We start from the raw sequence: 21,400 nt of genomic DNA on the forward strand, positions 1-21,400 counted from the left end.
GTGATCAGCGGGACTCTCCCAGGCCACATAGTCAGCAAGGAGGGAATAGTGGTCGACCCAAACAAAATCTCCCTGATTACGCAAGCCAAAACTCCGACAAACGCCAAATCACTTAGCCGGTTTTTAGGAACAATACGGTGGCATAGTCGGATGATACGGTATTTGGCGGACTTCGCCACGGGCTACACGTTGTCGTACATCGAACTCCTTTCCAATGGACTGCAATGGAGGATAAGGCCTATGAGGCACTTAAGATAATGCTCACACAGGCTCTCGTCGTACAAGCACCAGGTTGGGCGAAGCCATTCCACGTGTTCGTTGACGCCTCGGACATAGCAATAGGAAGCGCACTAATGCAGCTCACCGAACCAAACTGGTACAGGCCAGTATACTACACGAGTCGTAAATTGTCAGCAGTAGAGCGTAACTATTCCACAACAGAGCGGGAGGCACTAGGGATGATCTATAGCATCAATAAATTCCGATACTATTTATTAAGAAGGAAATTCACGTTCCACGTGGATCATTCGGCACTACTGTATTTGGTGGAGAAACAAGCCCTGATAGGGAAATTGGCGCGGTGGATGTTGCTGCTCTAGGAATTCGATTTCGTAATTCAGCAACGACCAAGGACGCAACACACAGTGGCGGATTTTTTGAGCAGACTCGAGAATGGAGAAACAGTACAGGAAGACGACGACGATTTTCCGGATGCCGAGATCCTGCGAGTAGCAACACTAGCAGAAAAAACGGAATCGACCTTTCCAGACCGGTGGCTTATGGAAATGACGTACTTTTTAACTACAGGACTGCCTCCACCACAATTACGCACGGACGAGAAGAAACGACTAGCCGTCCGAAGCCGTCACTTCTGCCTTGTCGAAGGCATTTTATATCACAAAGGAAGTGATGATATTTGGCGACGTGGGGTCCGTCAGCATGAGAAGGAAGGAGTTTTACGGGAGGCACATTGTGGCACGACAGGCGGCCATTATGTGGGCGACCTGACAGCCCGGAAAGTATGGCAGGCGGGCTTATGGTGGCGAACAACGCAGAAGGACGCATCCGAATATTGTAGAAAGTGTGATTTGGTTCAACGGATGGGTCAGCCCACGGAGGACGCAAGGATGCCACAGTAGCCCGTATTACAGCTAGATCCCTTCCAAAAGTGGGGTTTGGATTTTGTAGGGCCCTTCACACCAGCAGCGGCCCGTATGGGCAATAAATACATATTGGTAGCCACGGATTACTGCACCAAATGGGTAGAAGCAAAGGCACTACGTGAAAATACGGCGGCCGTCACAGCCAGATTCCTTTACGAGCACATCTAGTGCCGGTTTGGCTGTCCGATTGAGCTCATAAGTGACTAGGGGAGTCACTTTCTCAATACGGTGGTTCGGGAACTAACACATCATTACGCCGTAGTCCATAAGAAGAGCACGCTATATTATCCGCAGGCGAATGGATTAGCAGAATCCACCAACAAGACATTACAGACCATTTTGAAGGAAACCGTCAATGAAAATAGAACGGACTGGGATACCAAACTACAGAGTGCGTTATGGGCGTACAAAACTAGCTACAAAACAAGCATACAGTCAACACCGTTCCGACTAGCGTTTGGACTGGAGGCTGTGATGCCGGTCGAATTTCAGGTACCTAGTTTGCGCATTCAGGTACGGAACCGATTATCAGAAGCCAAGTCGGAGGAGGTACGGCTCTACCAACTCCTCGAACTAGGGGAAAAATGCATCCACAGCATGGCTGTGTTGGAACAAGAACAACGACGGCGTAAAGCGTTTGTAGATCGACATCGGAACGCAAGGGAAAAGGAGTTCGTCGTGGGCCGAGTGGTGCTAGTTTTTCAAACGCGCATGGGCCATATGTTGGGGAAGTTACGTTTCCGCTGGACCGGCCCATACTAGATAATTGGAGCGGAACAAGGCACGTTCCAACTAGGTACGCTGGCTGGAGAAGTAGTACGGCAAAAGGTGAATGGGTTTCGGCTCAAACCTTACCTGGGCCCTACGCCACCTAACCCATTCACCGCCGAACGGGACAGAGCCGGAGAACCCGTGGCGTAAAATGGACAGCCCCACTTGTACTATAATGTAAAAATAGGTTGTAAATAACCGTTACGAAAAAAAAAGAAAAAAAAAAGAAAAAAAAAGGAGAAGATAGCGACTATTGAAACGACTAAAGGCATGCACAAACTCCTAGTTCAAGAACACGCGGCACCACGATGGCTCACCGCCCAATGAACCCTAAGCCACAAAAAGAAGGAAACAGAAGATTTTCTACACAAAGCAGAAACCCATCTTCTAGCTATTAGCGCTCCCATCTCTCCTCCCCCTCACCTTCTCCCCCATCCTATCTCAGAGCTCCAACTCACCGCAACCAACCGTCTCCTCCCCACGAACCTACTCTGGCAATGCCGATCTTCATCTCTATTGCCCTACGCCGATGGCTCGTGGAGAAACGCCTGGATGGTTACATCCGGGTCGCACCTCCACACCCGGATGCCATGGACATCGCCAGGAAGCTTAACATCGACACGGTCACCAACTCTTCCATCTAGAAGAAGTTGGACCTATCCTCATTAGGCGAAAGACATTTCGAAATACCTCCTGCAGAGGCACTACAACGGTATTTTGGGCCATATTCCTCCTCCGCCAAGGCCTATAGAACAAAGCAGATTCCGGATCCCTTCTTCCGTGAAGTTGCCAAGTTCTTGCTAGAAGTCGGTTGCGTACATGTCAACGCATATGGGATGCCTAAGCAGAAGGCGGGCATCATTATCGATACATTTGAAGGGTGTGCCGTCGATTGGGGGGTCATCACAGGGCCATCGTTAAGGGAAGGCTTGCATGCGTACCAAGCAGGCAAAAAGCTCAGGCCGATCATCCAACAATACCTTACGGTACTAGTTCCACCCTGAGGCCTGTCGGGACCACAACCCAGCCAACCCACGGCCCTAGAGTGGGAAGAGGAACCCCAACCCGCCCAGCCAGACCCAAGGACAACACCTCCTACCAACTAGCCGGACACACGGACAACGCAGGAGGAACAGCCGGCATGTTCCATGGAAACAACCCTAGAGCCAGACACTGAAACACGGCAGGAAAGCCCCAGACCAAAACGGCGCAGATTGGACAAGAAAGATGGGCGGGGGTTGGTAAAAAATGCCCCCATGGCAACAGAGACACCGACCAAAGGCGATGGCTCCGCAGTAGCGGAACCCAATACCACCTTCGAAGTCATCCGGGAACCACGGCCGATTATTACGACCCAGTCCCAATGAGGGAAGCCGTATTGACGGCGGAAAGCGAGGTTTTGGCATATCCGGATATCCCGGATACGGCCCACGAGTTCAACGCCCTCTTGCAGTTCGGTACTTCTTTTGAGCTTATGGAGTTCCTGCCAACGCAATAGGTCAAAGCCGCCCAACGAATGGCCGAGGAGCATGTAGAACGCCAGATGATCGAGCGCACCCTAACACAAACAACAGAGAGCGACGATGAGGACCGGCTAGCCAAGGTCGGGAGACAGAGAAACGTCGGGGTACGCCGAGTGGGGATGGAGATACCCCCCTTAAACACGACCCTAGTCGAAGTCCATTGGGAACTGGCAAAGGTCAGCACGGGCGCCAAGGAGATGGCCATAAAAAAATAAGAGTGTCTGGAAGAAGGTTAAACTGACCCAAGCCGAACTGCAAAAAGCCAACGCACGCATCGCGGAGTCGGAAGCTCACGCGACTACAACGCAACACGCAACCCCGCCACTGAACCACGTCATCGATGCTCTAAAAGAAGAAATCGAGGCTGAGACCGCCATTGCCTCAAAAGCAAAAAGGGTCGTGCAACTAGCGGAATCAGAAATTGACCGCCTTTGAGCAGAACTACGCCAATCCTCAAACAGAGAAAAGGAGATACGGGCTAACGGCCGGAAGGCAGTAAAAACCCTTGACGAGAAACTCGCTATGGAGGTAGCTCAGCACATCCGGACAAAAGATGACAACGCCCAATTACGGGAGGACGCGAAGAAATCGGAGGCGGCAATAGCGGGACTCCGGGCCTTATTAGAAAAAAAGAAGGTATGGTTCGATGAGCAGTTGGTGGTTGAACAAGACAGAAGGCATCAGCTCGAAATCCGCCTAAACAATGAAATGGGGAGATTAGAAGAACAACATGCAGAGGAATCCCAACTATGGGCAGGCCTGAAGGCCATGTATGAGGAAGCGGCAGTGGATAAACAGCAGGAAATCGCAAATCTCCAGAAGTCGATGGAAGACGCACGCAACCGTTGCCAGGCCATCACAGATAATATGCGGATCCTTCTCCAAACAAATCGGGAGAGGTTCACAACGCAATTTAAAACGGCGCTGGACAAAGGATGGATGGCGTGGGCAACCCAAGCAGCGGAATTGCACGCTTATCGTGCAGACTGGGAGAACCAGCGAAAAGACGGTCGAGGTTTGCATAAACTAAATGAGGAGAGCATTGCGGCCGTACGGGAGGACCTAGCGCAAGACTATCGTGTGCTAGCAGACCAACACTCCGAAGAACTCGCACAGCTCTTAGATGATTTTGGTGAAAGTCAGGAGGAGCTATTTCACAAGAGCACACATGCCGGCAACACGCGCACAAACGAGGAATCCAGCGCGACGCCAATTCCGGGCACAACCGAAGAAGAGGAACCTCAGGCCCGATCACCAGAGATGACAAGGATGGAGAATAGTGAGGACCGACGAGCGGAGTTCCCCACAGGACCAGACAGCGAAACCACTACACAACAAGAGGTCCAACCGCACGAGCCCACACTATCATCAGACCACACGGAGAACGATGCGAACTAGGCGGAATCTCCGCCCCACTCCCCGGAACATACAAAAACGGCCGACACCATGGAGGACATAACAATGGAGGCAGAGCCGTAGCCGACTGCAAGCACGACAATGGAGAAGCCCAACCCACTAGCTCAAGAAGAGCCCATCGTACCCGGACCACCCACACACGGCGACGGCGACTCTGGGAGAAACCAGCCCGACCAAACAGAGGAGCCACACCACGATGCACCTACGGGCCCTACATCACCTCTGGACGCGGACACCGCAGCAAAGCCGAACATCCTGGCCATTTTGGAAGAGGATTAACGAGATGGGTCTGACGTCCCATGGCACTGTCTCAGAGGCGTGCCAAGTGTTGTCCGCCATAATAGTAACCGACGGACAAAAGCGTAGGAATAAGAAATTATATAAGAGCATAACGCATGTAACGGTTCACGCAGGAAGCGTGAACGGCTAAATAGACCCTGCATATATAAAGGGCAGAAAACCTCTGATGGAGGTGCGTGTAATTTTGGGGAATGTAAAGAAACGCCTAATAATAGAATTCTATCTTCTCTGATTTCCTGTGTATAGTTAGGGCTAATTCAGTGTGTGTGTCTTGAATACCTAAGCGTTTAAGTACGTAAGTGTAACCCTTGATAGGGATTCGGTTGTAGCCGTCTCCCCTTATACGTTGATAGGGTACAAGGATCCTTCCCTTACGCATTACGCTTAAACACCTGTTCGTTGTTCCACACCCACTTTGAGGTCTAGGTCGAAGGACTGACCGTGGACCGTGTTCCTAAACGGCAACAACCTTCCCCATCTTCTCATACTCGAGAACGGAAGACCAAAACTTTGCTCCCACTTTCGCAACTTCAATTTTGTCTTTCCCGACTCTTATTCCGGCCGTTGCAACATAGTGCATTGCATCCACATGAGTTGCCTTAGCATCTTCCATAGATTTCTTCATTGCCCCTCTTCCGAAATTCACCGATAGGGGTCTTCGTGTTTCAATCGAGCAGATCATGTTGTCTTCTATGTATACGATATTTTGTCGGATCGCCTCTCGAAGGCTCGCACAATCCCTTCTCATGTGGTCCATGCTATTGCACCACACGCATCTAAAGGGTTCTTTTCCGTTGGAGCCCCGACGATTCATGTTGGCTAGCGTGACCTTCTCGAATTTCTTCGCTAGCTCTTCGATGATGTCGTCATCAATCTTCTTTTCTTCAGGGCTGCTTTGTTTGGGCGGCTCAGCTACTTTCGGTTGTCTTGTTTTCTCCGCAACAATCGATCCTGCGAAGTCGGTGTCATCAACCCACTGACGACGCTTGTCGAGCCTATTGCATGCTCGCTTTACCGCAACCCAGTCCACCACAAGCCCATTTGCTTGGGTATCTTCTTCGAGAAGAGTCCCCAATTCTCATCTATCCTTCATGTCCACAGCTTTCAAGAAGTACAAAGTGTTGTCTTCTTCAAGTAGCAATTGGCCCGTGTTGGGGAGACGACTAAACATCCAGGCGGCTCAGCTACTTTCGGTTGTCTTGTTTTCTCCGCAACAGTCGATCCTGCCAAGTCGGTGTCATCAATCCACTGACGACGCTTGTCGAGCCTATTACATGCTCGCTTTACCGCAACCCAGTCCGCCACAAGCCCATTTGCTTGGGTATCGTCTTTGAGAAGAGTCCCCAATTCTCGTCAATCCTTCATGTCCACAGTTTTCAAGAAGTACAAAGTGTTGTCTTCTTCAAGCAGCACTTGGTCCGTGTTGGGGAGACGACTAAACATCTGGCCGAATTTGTCGTACACCCTCGAGGCGCTCATCTTCTTATTCTTCTTTTCTATCCACTTCATCAAGGCATGTCGAGTCATTCTTATTGAGTCTTCAGTCACGAACTCCGCTAATATTGCTTTCTCAAACTCGGACCATGTTATCTTACCTTCTTGAAGCTTGATGACGTGTCTTTGGATGTTGTTGGAGACCGCCCTCTTGAAACTCTTGATTTGCCGTGCTTCAGACACGTCTCTTTGATTCATCTCCCTTTTGTATGCGTCAAGGAACTTCGTAACGTTCCTTCCATCAAATTGACCCTCGAGCTCTACGACACGGTCGATGACCTTCTCCACGCTCGCATCGTTGTCTCGAGATGTCATCATTTGTTCGACGATTATCATCATCCTTTCGAACTCTCCTGCTTGGTTTCTTGAGGATGCCATCTCCAAGTATCGGTTGATCCTCGATTTGATCCTTCTTGCCGCCTCTTTAACGTCGGGTTCACCACTTAATTATGTTGTGAAGATCCGTCACTACGCGTGGATCGAGAGGCGGACCCGTCGGGGTCAGTTCTTGACCGGAAGGACTCGAAGTTGGCGTTAGCTTTAGCGAGAAAGGATTTAAGTAGATTGAAAGAGAGAAAGATTGAGTTAAGATTGAACTCTTGACTTTAGATTTGAAGAACAAGATTGATACATCAATTGGATATTGAATTTCTTGCTTTTAATTTCTTGATTAAAACATTAATTGGATAAGGAATTTTCTTCTTAATATTAATTTTGATTTAAAGTACAAAGATTGCTTGATAAAAATCCCCTTTCATCTTTTTCCTCTCCTCTTTTATAGATGCCCTCATGCATTTGAGGGTACAAGACATGCATAAAATGCATGTTTGCCATTTGGCGCTCATGTATTACATGTGGTGCATGATAACCACGTCACTCATTTTAGCTCTCATGTATGAGAATTTACCTGTAAAGTTATAATGATAAAAACATAATCTCTAAAGAAATGGTTTGGCTTAATGGTAAGCCTATTGCTTCCTTTCTTGGAGGTGTTAAGTTCATGTCTTGTTTACATCTGTTTCTTTTATGCACAAAATACTATTAGGCTTTTGGACCAAATATCTTAAAGATACCATGCACCGCGATCAACCGACCCGACTGATCCGTCCGATTTGCATCTGTTTGGTCCGGTCCAGTCCGCATCTCGAGTCGCTTGTCGTCGCTGGCTCCGAACTGGCTCACCGGCTCAGTCGACGGTTCAAAACAAGCTCACCGTCTTCGATGCTGGATGCCGGCGGCTCATCCAGTCGTTGGTTGTCGTCGCCAACTCTGAACTGGTTCACCGGCTTCATCGCCGGTTCAGAACTAGCCCGGCTCACTGGCTTCGTCGTCGGTTCCGAACCGGCTCATCGGCTCCGTTGCTAGATGCTGCTGGATGTCGTTCACCGGTCAACGGTTTCGTCGTCGGATGCCGTCACCGTCGCCAGTTTCGTCCGGTCATTGGTTGCCGGATCTATCCAGTCAGCGATTGCCAGCTCTATCCGCTTTCCGGTCCTATTATCGACCGGTTTGAGTTTCTTCAGCGGTTGGTTCAAGCACTTAGCGACATCCGACAACTTAGCCACATATGTCCATCTAGACAAAAGTGGCCCAACTCGAAATATTTTTTATGTGCTCTTAACACATAGATAAAATATGATGGATGTCAATCTGCTTATATAGCTGGAGCCTAAACTTTCCTATCTATGTGGGATATTTCACAGTTTTCGTTTTGTCTTTTTCTTTTGCAAAACCTCATACCCACATAAGTTGACACTTAGATGTCTGTTTCTTATGTAGTAAAGTGCATCTTCAAGACCTCCATCTTCCCGTACCAAGATATTAAGCTAATCTAAAATAGTATCTTCACTATTATTGTTTTATATTATTCATACTCGATTTTGTGTGTTTTATGCGATTTTCACACCATTGCCGAAAATCTTCACGACAACGCCATCAACTCCGACTATGATGATCGCGGCGGAATGTTCGTGATCAGACATAGAGTGAATTCTATGTTGGCCTCTACTTCTGCTAGTGCCTTCGGTCTGGAAGACGTATGGTTCGTCAATTTCGGTGCCTCGAACCATATGACATCGCATGAAGAATGGTTCCGAGAACTTCGAGAGACGGACCGACCCGGCTATGTCGAAACCGGAGACGACACTACGCACCCGATTTAGCACATCGGCAATGTTCCGTTCGGCACATCTAATTAATCATATAATTGAATGAGCCCAACATAAAACATCTAGCTAATCACATAATTGAATACTTGAGGAAGAATGGGAAAACTAAGGTTTACTCCCAAGGTTCTACTCCACCATGTTTGTAGATGCAATGTTCTCTTATGTGATTTGAGTGGATTTAAGTCCTTTCCAAAAGGAGTCATCTTTCCCAATTGTTTAGAATTTTCTTTTAAAGATAAGCTTCCATCATTTAAATGAAGAAGACTCCCAAGAGATATGACATATGACAGGGACTTTTGTATCGATCAATTTGCATTCATGTTGAGAATCAAACTCAACTTCCCTATGGTGTGAACACACTTTAAGAATATTCAAGTGTGTGAACCCCCCACTACCATGTAAAATAACTAATGTGTCATAAGACTTAACATAACTAATGTGTCATAAGACTTAACTTCTATTCCTAACTAATGGGAAAGTTCCTAACTAATGGAAAAGTAGCTTCATTTTGGAAAAAGAAGAAGAAGAAAAGACTTAACTTCTATGCCACATAGTTTGTAGGTAGATAGTTAAGTCCACACCTCTTTCCCAAGAGGTAGTAAGAGAATGTTGAGAGAAAGTGACTATATAAGCACCTTCTCCTCACCTTGTATTGTTGTTAGTTGTTATTTTTTTGTGAATACAATTTTCTTGTTTTTTGTCTATTTTATGTCTCTCTCTCTCTCTCTCTCTCTCTCTCTCTCTCTCTCTCTCTCTCTCTCTCATGATGCATCATTAGATTCCTCTGTAAATGAGGCCTTTTTGCAACTCCAATGTATCATGACATGGGGCAAATATGGAGGCTCACGTTGTCGTGCCTTTCGGCTCCGGATCGTTTGCGTGAGTCGGGTGGGAACCACTGGGGTTTTGGACTAGGAAGAGGAGAGTTTTAAGGCTAATAAGAATATAAATATGTTGTAAGAAAGAGTTATAGCAAACTCGTGAATCCCACGAGTGTATTGTATTAGATTAATCAATATGAATATAAGAATATAAACTTCGGTTGAAAGAGAATGATATAGAATTCTCGTGAATCCCACGAGTATAGTTTATTAATTGGTGTTTTTTAGAAACATATCCAGTTTCCAAATATTTTTCACACACAATTACATTGTGCTCCCCATCCTTATGTAGTAGTGATGAGGAAGTCTTAGTAATCCATGCTTTTTCTCTAACTATAGACCCCATGCTTTTCCTATAGATAGACTATATGCTTTATCTAAAGTGATCATGCTTTTTTCTAACTTGTGCGTTTTTTATCATGCACGCTAGATGTGTATGTGTAGCTTTTTCTTTTGTTATGCGTTTTTCTAATGTTTATCCTAGCGTGAATTTACCTTTCTATGTGGGACATCTATTCATGCTTTAACACTAATGAAATGCTAGTGTAATGGTAAGACATTACATTATTAACATGGAGGTGCAAGGTTCGAATCTTGCCCTATGCATGTTCCATTTATTTTGCTATTTTCTTCTATTTCTTCATTTTTTATTGAATCTAATACTATATACGTTTTTCACGTAGTGTACAAAATACACTACGACACTCACCCCCTCCAAACCCGCACATCCTCCGGTATGTGCCGAAGCTGTTGGTGTTTGTTAGTCTCCTCCGTCCGGTCTCTACCCGATTGGTTTCGTTGCCGGCTCGTAGTACCCTCGACTTCTCTTGTTATGTTGACTTTGTCTCTCCATTTGGAGCACATCCATTCTTTCCACCCGAACCATTGTCGACATCCGATCCACCATAGTCTTCGTTCGCTTTTTGCATGGCCCACTTGGTCCTTGTCATCCGCGGTAGTATCTTTTCTTGCCCTCTTTCTTTTCTTCATCAATCTCGACTTCTTTTCGGATTTTCGGTTTAGTCGGATTAGCTTACTTCCGATTCGGTCTCGTCGGATCGTCTTTCGTTTAGTTCGGCTTCCTTTCCGATTTGTATTCGGTCGATCCGGACTCGGTTGATCGGTTTTTACCGATTCAGTGCTCTTTTGGGTCGGTTTCTTTTCTTTTCTTTTCGTCCGGATTTGCTTTCTTTTCTTCGTTTTCACCTGCCTTGTCCGGTTCGACTTTCGGCACTTCTTTCCGTTGTTCGCTACGTAGGTCCTCCGATATGTGCTCGTTGTTCGGTCCTCGTGTGGTTGTAATGCATGCTTCTTTTCTCGCCGTAGCGCGTGCTTCTTTATTCGCCATAACACGCGTTTCTTTATTCGCCGTAGAGCGTGCTCTGTATTACGCGCTTCTCCCGTCGTAGACCCGACCTCCGCATTGTCGCACTTTCTTTTAGATTGGAATTTCGGATGGATCATTTTCCATCCGAACCGACTTCCGACTTTACCTTCCTCGCCGCCATCTCCCGTCTCTCCGGTCTCACGTTGGTTCTCGGACACAACCGCCGAAGTCTCTAGATATTGTTGGCATGAATCCTCAGTATTACCTTCTTTCGTAGTTTCACCCTTAGCATTCTTCTCGGCTATCTCTTCATCGTATTCGTCGGCTTCGACATTCGTTTTCTCTCCGCCACCTTCCGTCTCTTCGGTCTCACGTTGCCTTTCGATCGCAACCGCCGGAGTCTCTGGAATCAGTGGTGGGGAAGTCTCGATATGGCAATCCGCCATTGATTCGTCCATAGCCACCTCCGATTCGATTTCGTCTTTTGTGGCTACCTCCTTAATCACATCCGCTTCACACTCTTTATCTGCATCAATTATGCAAACATCTATTATGCTTACCCCTTTTTGACCCGATGTCTCAGGCACTTGTATCCCGAAATTTCCTTCTACACTTAAATTATCGGCCTTATCCTTCGCCATCGTTCTTTCACAAGACGAGTGGGTGTCTTGTTCCACTCTTTCTCCCGTGGTACCATCATGTTGTATTTCGGCCTTCATATTGGCTTCATCGTTTTTCCTCAATCGACCATCCTTCATGGGCCATGTCGTTGTTGACGAGATTCTCAGCTTCCTTTCATCATGTCTTCGGCATACCCTTTCGACTTTGGCCCAATCCTCGGTAAGGCCGTTCGCACCGTCATCATCTTCGAGTTCGATCCCAATGTCCATCCTTTCTTTCCGATCGATCGATCTTACGAACATTAAGACTTTATCTTCTCCCACCAATCTTCGTTCCCGCTCCGAGAGTCGAGCAAAACGATGCTCGAACTCTAGGAACGCTTGCGTTGCACTTCGGTGAGTCTTCTCCGACGCCACCCATTCGTCGAATTCTCGTCGATCTCGTCCCGTCCATCTCTCATAGTCATATGCCTCCCGTAAAGCTTCTTCAAAGGACTCCCATGTCGAGTTTTGTTGTTGTATCTTGTGGATTCTCTCTTGTAGTTCGTCCGAGGCCACCCGACTAAAGGATATCACTTGCAATCCTTCCGGTATCCGATATTGCATCATCTCCGCCTTATATTCACGTAGGTAGCGTGACACACCCTTACCGTTGAATTCCCCGTTTCGTCGCAGAAGCAGCTCTACTGCCGCCTTCATCTCGGACATCGCACGTTGTTCTTGTTGCATCCGCTCAAACATTATCATCATCATGTTCATCGCCTCTTGTTGATTCTCCATCTCCTTGCCACCCGCCTTCACGTCGGGTTCACCAACTGTGTCGTGCCTTTCGGCTCCGGATCGTTTGCGTGAGTCGGGTGGGAACCACTGGGGTTTTGGACTAGGAAGAGGAGAGTTTTAAGGCTAATAAGAATATAAATATGTTGTAAGAAAGAGTTATAGCAAACTCGTGAATCCCACGAGTGTATTGTATTAGATTAATCAATATGAATATAAGAATATAAACTTCGGTTGAAAGAGAATGATATAGAATTCTCGTGAATCCCACGAGTATAGTTTATTAATTGGTGTTTTTTAGAAACATATCCAGTTTCCAAATATTTTTCACACACAATTACATTGTGCTCCCCATCCTTATGTAGTAGTGATGAGGAAGTCTTAGTAATCCATGCTTTTTCTCTAACTATAGACCCCATGCTTTTCCTATAGATAGACTATATGCTTTATCTAAAGTGATCATGCTTTTTTCTAACTTGTGCGTTTTTTATCATGCACGCTAGATGTGTATGTGTAGCTTTTTCTTTTGTTATGCGTTTTTCTAATGTTTATCCTAGCGTGAATTTACCTTTCTATGTGGGACATCTATGCTTTAACACTAATGAAATGCTAGTGTAATGGTAAGACATTACATTATTAACATGGAGGTGCAAGGTTCGAATCTTGCCCTATGCATGTTCCATTTATTTTGCTATTTTCTTCTATTTCTTCATTTTTTATTGAATCTAATACTATATACGTTTTTCACGTAGTGTACAAAATACACTACGACAACGCTTCACACATTATTGTGAAAGATTATGTGCGGAAGCAAGTAGAAAACTGAACACAGAAAACACACAGGTTTAATGGAGAGCTTGAACGTACACAGTACGCGGGAGAGACAAAGAGAGAGAACACACATAAAAACTCGATTCAAAATAATACTCAATCTGTACATAGGATGTGCTCAGTGACCACTTTTATACAAGTCCATACGGATTGACAAAAGTACTGACACGTACTTCAATGCTCATAACTGAGCTCTACGCTAACTCCCAAAATATATTCCTACACGGAATATCTTTCCAACGGGCTCGCGGTTTACGCACCGCTACGGCTTCTCATTACGCACCGGTTTGCGTACTGGTTTACGCACCCGTTTTACGCACCGGTCCGGCCTAACCGATCGGCCCCAATTGATCCGGTTCTCGACTTGCACAGCCGATCCGGCCAATGTTGAGCTTGTATCTCAACACTCCCCCTCAAGCTCAACTTGAGGTTCCATCTGCTCTTCCGGATCTGCTCTCTGGTTCCTTCTAGCTTCACGCCTCGCTTGCGCTCCTCGACCTGTTCGATTCCGCGCGCCTCGACCCTTTTGGTCGGCTTGTCTGCTCACACGGCCCTTCTCAGCGTCCTTGTTGTTGTGGTGTTGGCGCCTCTTCTGCTGCCTTCTCTTCCGCTTGGCCCTTGGTTGATTCAACGTATCCGAATCAAACATCTAAACCGACTCGGCTTCCTCCGATCGGTTTTCGCACTCGTTCGAGTTGGCAGTCTCCAACCCGTCCTTGGTCTTCTTGACCTTGGTTGGCTTCGGCTCTTCCTTTCAACTGCTCCCCTTATGTCCACTTTCGGAATCTTCCGTGGATCCGCCCTCGGCTTCTTCAGCCGATCCGAAGTCGAATTCGTCATCCGACTCGGCGTCACGGTCTTTTCCACTCCTTTCCTGCTCCCTTCCGTGGTCATCATGGACATCTCTCCCCCTCATGTTCGGCATGTCGAGGTGACGCAACCCAAGTGCACCCAAGAAGTGCCGCTTGTCCAGACCAAGAAGCTTGGTGAAGATGTCGGCATTATGTCGATCCGTCGGAACATACTGAAGTTCAACTTCACTAGAGAGGACACGCTCACGGACGAAATGATAGTGCACCTCTATGTGCTTAGTCTGGGCGTGGAAGATGGGGTTCTTAGCTAGCTGGATGCTGCTGAGGTTGTCGCAGTAGATTTTTGTTGGATCGAATACCTCCACCTGCAGATCCTTAAGTAGTCGCTTCAACCATATGGCTTCGCATGTGGCTATAGCCACTCCTCTATACTCGGCTTCGGTGCTCGACAGCGGAATGTCAGCTGCTTCTTGCTACTCCACGCGATCGCGACACTCCCGAGAGAGAACGTGAAACCGGATGTGGATCGGCGATCGCCGGTGTTTCCTGCCCAATCAGCATCGGTGTAACCGACCAATTGCGTGGTAGTATCGGCCCGATATAGTAGCCCCTGGTCCTTAGTGCCACTGACGTACCGGAGTACACATTGTGCGCACTGAAGGTGCTCCTCGGTCGGTCGCACCATGAACTGACTGATCACCCCGACAGGGTAGCTGAGATCTGGTCAGGTGATGGTCAAGTATATAAGGCTTCCGACTATCTGTCAGAACCTCGTTTGGTCGCATACCTTTCCGGAATCGGGGCGAATCTTGACGGTTCTATCTAGAGGAGTCAAGACGGACTTACAGTCGGCCATCCCGAATTTAAAGAGCATATTCAGCGCGTAATGATGTTGGCTGATCAAGATGCCTTTGGGGGTACGGATCACTTCGATCCCGAGGAAGTAATGAAGGTCCCCCAGATCCTTCATGTCGAATGATGCCGCGAGCTGGAGCTTCACGCGGGCTATCTCAACTAGGTCGGCATCGTTGATGACCAAGTCATCTACATAAAGTAAAATACTAACCGGCCCAAGTCGACCTTTACGAATGAACAGTGAGGATTCTGATTTTGACGTCACAAAGCCCATCCGACGCAATCGTTGTGTGATCTTCGTGTTCCAGGCACACGGGGCTTGCTTTAGTCTGTAAAGGGACTTCTTCAATCGGCACACCACCGAAGTGTTCGTTCCAGAGTGAAATCCGGGGGGTTGTACCATGTACACATGTTCCTCAAGATCACCTTGCAAGAACACGTTCTTTACATCCATTTGATGTAAGTGCCACCCCTTCGCCGCAGCTACCGCAAGCAAAACACGGACAATCGTCATCTTCACGACCGGCGCAAACGTCTCATCGTAGTCGATGTCATGTTTCTGCGTGTAGCCTTTCGCTACTAACCGGGCCTTGTATCGGTTGACCGAGCCGTCAGTGTTGTACTTGACCTTGTACACCCACCTACATCTGATCGGCTTCACATCTTTCGATACGTCAATCAGGCCCCAGGTTTCATTCTCCGCCAATGCGCGCATCTCTTCCTCCATTGTGGCACACCAATTCGCGTCCTTCGCCGCTTCTGCATAGCTCTCCGACTCACGCACTTCCGCTACACGCATCATGTACGCATAGTGATGCACCATGTACTCATTGTAACCGAACCGCACAACAGGGTTCTTCTGGCGGGTTGATCAGCGTAATTGCTCATTAGCCGATGGTGAGGCTTTCTTGGCCGACGCGGACTTCGCTCTCAAAGACCCATCGTCACTTCCCTCAGAGTCGGACTCGCGTCGATCCGACTCATTCCTCTCCATGCCATAATCTGACACCTTCTTCTTCCCTTTTTCTTTGCGCGTAAGCCATCTCCTCGGCTTCCTGCCCGGGGAATGCACGGTCGAGTCTCCACGACTCACCGACTCTTCATGGGACTGGTCGAACCGACTCAGTCCTACATCCGGTCCGCTTAACCGAAACGAAATCGGACTCTCTTCGTGGGTCCCGATTTCATGCTCATCCGGTGGCACCTCGGCCTCACTGACCTCATCATCAGAACTCGGATTGGAGATGAGGTCCAGAGTCGAAAGCAAGTACCAGGACGCGGACTCGTCAAACACAACGTCACGGCTCACGTGCGCTTGTTTGGTGCGAGGGTTATAACACTTATAACCCTTCTGCTCGTCTGAGTAGCCGACCAAGATACACTTCTCGGCTTTCACATCGAACTTCCTCCGTTTCTCCTTCAGTACATGCACATATGCAATGCTACCGAAAACTCTCAAGTGTCGTAGATTCAGCTTCCTTCTGAAATACTGCTCATGCTCCGACACTTTGTCTCCGATCCAATTCTGGATGTATATTGCGGTTCGTACTGCCTCGGCCCAATAGAACTTGGGCAAGCTCTTCTCCTCCAACATTGCCCGTGTCGCTTCTACAATTGACCGGTTCTTCCTTTCAGTCACGTCGTTTTGCAGATAGCCGTTGAATTGACTAGAAAAGTATTCTTTTCCACCATCCGACCGTAGGCACTTGATCTTTCGTCCTGTTTCCGTTTCCACGAACCCTTTGAGGTCCTGGAAACAGTCGAAGACTTCACTCTTCTTCTCGATGAGATGATCCACGTGTGCCACGTATAGTGATCGATGAAGGAGACAAAATATCGACTCCCGCCAAGACTAACGTTCTGTGCCGGCCCCCATACATCGGAATGTATCAAGTCGAGCTTGTTCCGAGTCCGGTTATGCTCGTTAGGGAAAGGAAGTCGATGTTGCTTCCCGAGTTGGCAGGCTTCACAAATTCGTGCCTTTCGGCCACTAAATTTGGGCAATCCGAACACCACCTATTTCAATTGCAGGTCCTGAAGCTGTTGATAGTTGACATGGTCTATCCGCTTATGCCATAAGTTGATATCCGACTCAACTTTTTGTCCTTTCGCGAACATTGCAGTGCCACCATCACTAGAGTCAAGGATAAACATCCTCCCGTCTCTGCGCCTTTGCGCAATAACTCGGCCTTCTTCCTCAATGAAACACCCGAGATGCGTGAACCAGACTTGCATCCCCTGGTCGACGATCTGCCCAACCGAAACCAGATTCTTCGTGATTGTCAAGATGTGTAACACGCTCATAAGTTTCCCTTTATGTCCGACATGGCTCAAGGGAACTTCACCGACATTCGCGATCGGATGTGGAGTGTCATCTCCGGTTGCGACTACTCCTGGTTGCATCGGTTTTTCCAGGTACGAGAACCACTCCTTGTGGCACATCATGTTGTTTGATGCGCTCGAGTCGACGTACCACATCTCATCCGACTTCGGGGTGATCTTCTTCATCGAGTTTGCTTCGTGTCTCGTCACGAAGGCAGGCCCTTTTCCGGCTTTTCCGGACCTTGCGACGTAGTGCGATCGCTGCCGATTTCCTTTGTTGGTTTGTCCGGAGCTTGATCCGGATCCGGTCCTTTCTAAATCGGCGCGCTTTTTCCAGCACTCGCTTTCCCTGTGGCCTTTCTTGCCACAGTACCAGCATTCCGCAACGGATTTCCCATGCCGGTTCTCGTCGCCTCGGCTCCCCCTGTTTCCGGAGGGTCCGGAATTGTTGTTGGCATCACTTCAGTGCCTTCCTCCTTGATCCTGTCGGCCGCCCCCATTGCGCACCGACTCGCCTCGTCTGCCATGACCACGGGGCCTATCTCCCTCCGTGTACAACATCTTGCTGTCAGCATGCGTGCTCGTCGATGCACCCGCGTGGTTCTCCTCTATAAGGAGCATCGACTCTAAGTCGAAAAACGACAACGTATTCTCCCGTGTATACACAACAGTTCAGAACGCTCCGAACTTCGATGCCAGTCCCTCAAGACAGATTTGGACCATCTCGCCTTCCTCAACGTTCACATCGATGGAGGCTAAGGAGTCGCATATATCTTTGATCTTCGAGGTGTAATCAGCCACCGACAAATCGTGTTGTCGTAGGTTGCTCAGCTCTTGTCGGAGTTGAAGCTTTCTGGTTGTAGTGCTCGCGGCGAAAATCTTCTTCAAATTTCCCCAAGCATCTTTCAACGTTTTTGCATCCCGAATGTAGCTTAGGAGCTGTTCGCCCACACAAGACGTGAAGCAGTACAGTACTCTGCTCGCCAACGGTTCCCACGCCGGGGAATCTCTGTGTGTCGATTCGGGTGTTGTGTCATTTGCTCCGTCGACATAGCTCTAGTAACCATGCCCGAGTAGGTACTGGTGCATCTTGTAGACCAAGACGCATAAAAAAACTCGATTCAAAATAATACTCAATCTGTACATAGGATGTGCTCAGTGACCACTTTTATACAAGTCCATACAGACTGACAAAAGTACTAACACGTACTTCAATGCTCATAACTGAGCTCTACGCTAACTCCCAAAATATATTCCTACGCGGAATATCTTTCCAACGGCCTCGTGGTTTACGCACCGCTACAGCTTCTCGTTATGCACCGGTTTGCGTATTGGTTTATGCACCAGTCCGCCCTAACCGATCGGCCCCAACCGATCCGGTTCTCGTCTTGCACAGCCGATCCGGCCAATGTTGAGCTTGTATCTCAACAATTATGCTACGCATGTTGCACCTAACTTCAAAACCATATTCTTTGCAGAACGGGGAAATCGTACACATCGATGCATGTTAGAGTCCATACCGTTATGTGCCATTCAAACCATTGCTTCCATGCGACTTAGCTCACATGCATTGCGATGTGAGACAGGGCGTTGGGGCACAAGTGATGAGAGTGGTCAGCTATGGACTCTTTGCCCTAAACAAGTTCGCGAGTCTGAGTATCACACTTTGATACAATGCTCCGCCTTTGATCACATTCAACCATGCTTTCCACATCTCTTCGACCGAGCCCAATCCTTGCATGAATTCCTCTCACAACCACAATGTGCACTCTCAATTGCAACATTCATTGGTAAAGTTCTTGAACATCGAGAGTCACTACTCACTTTCACACGTATCACATGAAATTTAATATTTTTGGTCTCATAGGTCATATTTGACCTTCGAAGACAATAATATAATCTATCTATCTAATCTCTCTCTCTCTCTCTCTCTCTCTCTCACACACACACACACACACACACTATCGTGGCTTTCGGCTCCGGATCGTTGCGTGAGTCGGGTGGGAACCACTGAGGTTCTGGACTAGGAGAAAGAAGAATATGAGATAAGGCTAGTAATCAATAGGTAGAAAGAGAGGCAAGTTATGAATCTCGTGAATCCGATGAGTTTAGTATCTTTAATCAATATTTAGATAGTAAGAGACAATTTAGATGACAAATTCGTGAATCCCACGAATATATTATATTGGTCCTTCCTTACAAAATAATCAACAACCAAATACATCTTTCTCTCTTCCGTATATGGTGATGGAAGAGGCTAAGCATAGCATCATGCTTTCCCTAAATTGTTTATGCACGCTACGTGTGCATGAGTTGCCTCCCCTCAACCATGCTTTCCATTTCCTAAATAAAGTGTTCATGCACGCTAAGCATGCATGAGTAACTTTTCTTTTGTTTGCTTGTTTATTCTAGATAAAGTTTTCACCCCCTCTAAAAGTGCATGATCTGCCTTATTGTAAAAGTAGGCATACATATAAGTCATATATCACTTATGATAAGTTATTACAATACTAAAGTTTGGGATATTTACATGGAGGTACAGGGTTCGAATCCTGCCCTATGCATGTAACAATCTTTTCTTCTATTTACAAATTTGTCTCTTCACCCGGTGAGAGACTCTCTGTTGAGAATCAAGCTCAACATAGCACAGCGTGTGAACACACCTTTTGAGAATCTATGATTACTCAAAGGTCAAGAGTCACACCACTACTCTCTACACATTAACTATGTGTCATAGAATCATATTCTATGACACATAACTAATGAGTTGCACATTCGCCATGACTATGAGCCTTCACATTCCCCAAGAGAGAGAGTGGTTGTTGTAAAGTTAATGAAGAGAGAGGGTGACTCTATATAAAGCACCCTCCTCGTACTTCATACTAAGTCGGTTGTGACTCCTTGTAACGCTATTTTTTGTATCTCATATTCTACTTGTTAATATACATCTCCTTCTTCTTCTTGAGTATTTCATATTGTCTCTTATTTATCTTGTGTTTCTCTCCTCTCCTCTCTTCTCTCACACATACAAACATAACTCACATCTCTTCTGCTTCACAAGAATCACCATTGATTCTTTACATGGTATCAGGGTGATTTGGTAGCTCGATCTAGCCCACTCGCCTCATCATGATCATGTGTTGTGCTCTACGCCGACATTCAAGAAGAACCGGCTCATCGCTATCGTAGTTCGACTACATAGCTCGTGTTTGAGAGAGAAGGAAAAGAAAAGAAGGAAGAAATCTACATCGACAATGAATACTCAAATGCGGAGCGCTCTCCCTAGCGAGAAGCTGGATCGCGACAACTTTGCATCTTGGGAGTGCAAGATGCACCAATACCTTGTCGGCCAAGGCTATTGGAGCTACATCAAAGGAGCACAAGAAAATCGGCCCAACCTAGAAGACGCCGACTATGCAACGTGGGAGCAAGCGGCAAGCCGAGTGATGTATTTCTTGGCGACATGTGTTCACGACCACATGTTTGGGTACATTCGAGAAGCTAAGACGCCGAAGAAAGCGTGGAAGAATCTACGAAAGATTTTCGCCGCCAACACTATCGCGAGGAAGCTTCAACTCCGCTAAGAGTTGAATAATATCCAACAAAGGGATATGTCTGTCACGAGCTACACCTTGAATATCAAGGAGCTTTGTGATTCGCTCGGCTCGATAAGCGTAAACATGGAGGATGACGAGATGGTGCAAGTATGTCTCAGCGGCCTTGCACCACAATTCGGCGCGATGCGGATTGTCGTACTAGCACGGGAGAATCCACCCTCCTTCTTCGATCTTCAATCCATGTTGTTGGTTAAAGAGTATCATGTTGGAATGAAGAGCAACGCCTCGGAAGGCCACATGCTCTACACGCATTCGGACGGAGGAAGAGGACGCGGTTGTGCAAGAAGAGGCCGATTCGGCCAAGGACGAGGCGGACGAGGCCCGACTTACGAAAACAACTCGTAATTTCGGCATCAAGACGGAAGCCATCGAGGAACCTTCGGAAGAAGGGGGAGCTTCCATTCCGGTCCGAACCGACAAAGCTCGGTCAAATGCGGATATTGCGGAAAAATCGGCCACCACGAAGAAGAATGTCGTAAGAAGATACGTGAGTCGGCTTCCACAAGTCGACAACTCAACAACT

The sequence above is a fragment of the Azolla caroliniana genome, unplaced genomic scaffold, assembly GCF_043228905.1.
Source record: "Azolla caroliniana isolate FFs.n. ecotype wild unplaced genomic scaffold, voAzoCaro1.0.p SCAF_6, whole genome shotgun sequence".
In the NCBI taxonomy this organism is placed as follows: domain Eukaryota; kingdom Viridiplantae; phylum Streptophyta; class Polypodiopsida; order Salviniales; family Salviniaceae; genus Azolla; species Azolla caroliniana.